Consider the following 2,435-nt stretch of genomic DNA (forward strand, 5'->3'; position numbering starts at 1 on the left):
TGACAGAGAATGCTTGTGAATATTTGTAATTTTATCATCACTTTTCTAAAACCAAAGGAAGGCGATGATAGCTCAGTAGCATTTTTCTCATATTTAAAAGTGAGTTCATAAAGAACATGAAGATATTTATCAGAGAGCTTACGAAAGAGTATTGTATTATTAAGTACCTAATGATCATGACTGACAAAGGAGAAAGGTTGGTTTGACATATCTGATTGTCCTATGCTGGGGTCCCCAGCAGCAGATGCTGAGATGAGGATTTCCATGCAAGTGACACAGTAAGGGAGTGCTCCAGGAGAACCTGGGAGTGAGTAGGGTAAGTAGGGTGGGAAAGAGGAAATCAAACAAAGGTGCAATTTTAAGTAAGTCCCACCTGTGGCCTTATCTCAGAAGAGCTCTGGAGGTACATCACTTACACACCAGTCAGTAACTGACTGCAGTCTGATCTAGCAGGACATCAGTTCCTAGGTAATTCCATGCCCCTGTGTGCTGCAACACCCTGCCAGTAGCCCAAGGGCAGCCCTCCAGCACACATACAGAGGGGATAGGCTGGGCCCGGAAATGGTAAACAGACTCCAAGAATATCTCGGTGGAGTGTAGACAGTGTCTTCACCCAGATGTTCCTAGGTCTGTAACAGAAATAATGTAAGTGCTCATTAATTTCAAATGCTTGCGTATGCATAGAAAGAAAAAAAAATGTTAAAGGCTACAAATCCAATTATTAACTGTGATTTATGAGATTGAAGGGAGACTTTCACATTTTTACCTTCCGTACTTCTATATTATATGCTTCTATATTGTTAGATTTTCACAATGAGCATTCCTTCTGTAAGGATAATAAAATGCGAACAAAATAGATTTTTCTACCAAGGTCTCAATAATGCATTTTGTTTGATTTAATATGACATATTTTTTCTTGTTTTTGCTGCAAGTAACTCTAGGAAAGTAATACCATCTGCATAAAAGTTCATTATCTAGGCTGTTAAAATGCTTCAGCCCATTGATTAATTAACGAATTGCATTCTTAGTGATAAGTGTCATATGACAGAACGAATTAGGCCTTGTTAAGATTTAATTCCATAAGAGGAGTTACTTAACTGTTTATGCAACCTGTGGACACTAGAATCTTGGCTCTAATCGTAAAATATGGTCCATTTGTCATATATGTCATAATCTATACCAAAAAACATTGCAGCAAAAAAATTTAAAATTGCCTATAAAAATATAATTTAAAAGTGCTTTGGAAATTCAGAAGAAAGGTAGGATCACATTTGGTTACAAGGAATGTCTTACCTGCTTTGGATATAATTGGGTAATAAGAGCTGTGCATTAAGAACAGTAATCTGATAGCTACAGATAATATAAATTGGAGGGGCAAAAGAATGTTAGCAGGAAGTCCAGTTAGAATTCTACTCGAATAATTCAAGTGAAAGGCAATGGCAGTGATAAGTAGTGGGTAAAACATCCAGTGTTCATCCTGTCTTTCCCAAATGAACTTTACTACTGGTAACAAAGTAGATGAGGGCAAATGATAATTTTAAAAATTAAAGGACATATGAGAATGATTGTGAAGATAAAGAATCAGCAGAAACTACTTAGGCTGAAGAAGAGAGTTCAAGGTCAAAGATTACTAAGAAGGAATTTGTCAAGGAAATACTGAATTTTAAATATAGGTGGATATAGACATAATAATATTCAGAAGGCAGTGGTAATAGATGTCTGGAACTTTTGAAAAGTTTGGAAATGTAGACCTGAGTTATCACTAGAAGAGTGATGGTAAAAGCTAAAAAGGGTAGATAAGATGAGCAAAGGACAAACTAAAGAGAAAGAACAGAAACGGGAACCATGGGCAATGACCATATTTGGAGAGAGGTAGGATCCAGAAGAGACAGGGAGGGGTGGGTAATGGGGGGGTGGAGGAAGGGAGATTAAGAAAGTGAAGTATCACTAAAATCAAGAAAGGAGGCCAAAGTTGGGAAATGTCAAGGAAGATAAAGACTGAGAATATTTTGCTGATTTCCACAATAAGGAAACTGAGGATTATAAAACAACCCTATTTTCCACCAATTTTCACTGCTCACAAATCAGAGTCCTAGAAGAAATCAAAATTAGTTTTCATTCTATATAAGCAAATATTAAAATTACTCATTTTATCTGGCTATAGTTCCCCAGAGAATACAACTCTTGTTCCATATTTATACAAATTACCTCTTTATCCTCAATAACAAAATAAAGGATTCTGTAACCTTTGGACCCCCCAGGGAAGGAATTAGATCTGTTCCTTTAAATTACTAAAGATTGCACGGGCTTAAAGTATAACCAAAAGTAAATTCACCAAATAAAATGAGAAATCATGATTTGGGTCAGCTAATCAAGCTGGAGTTGAAAACACAAACTGGGGTGAGCCAGTACAGGAAGTTAGGTGAACATCCAGA

Source organism: Cynocephalus volans, chromosome 12 (assembly GCF_027409185.1).
Source record: "Cynocephalus volans isolate mCynVol1 chromosome 12, mCynVol1.pri, whole genome shotgun sequence".
NCBI classification, from domain to species: domain Eukaryota; kingdom Metazoa; phylum Chordata; class Mammalia; order Dermoptera; family Cynocephalidae; genus Cynocephalus; species Cynocephalus volans.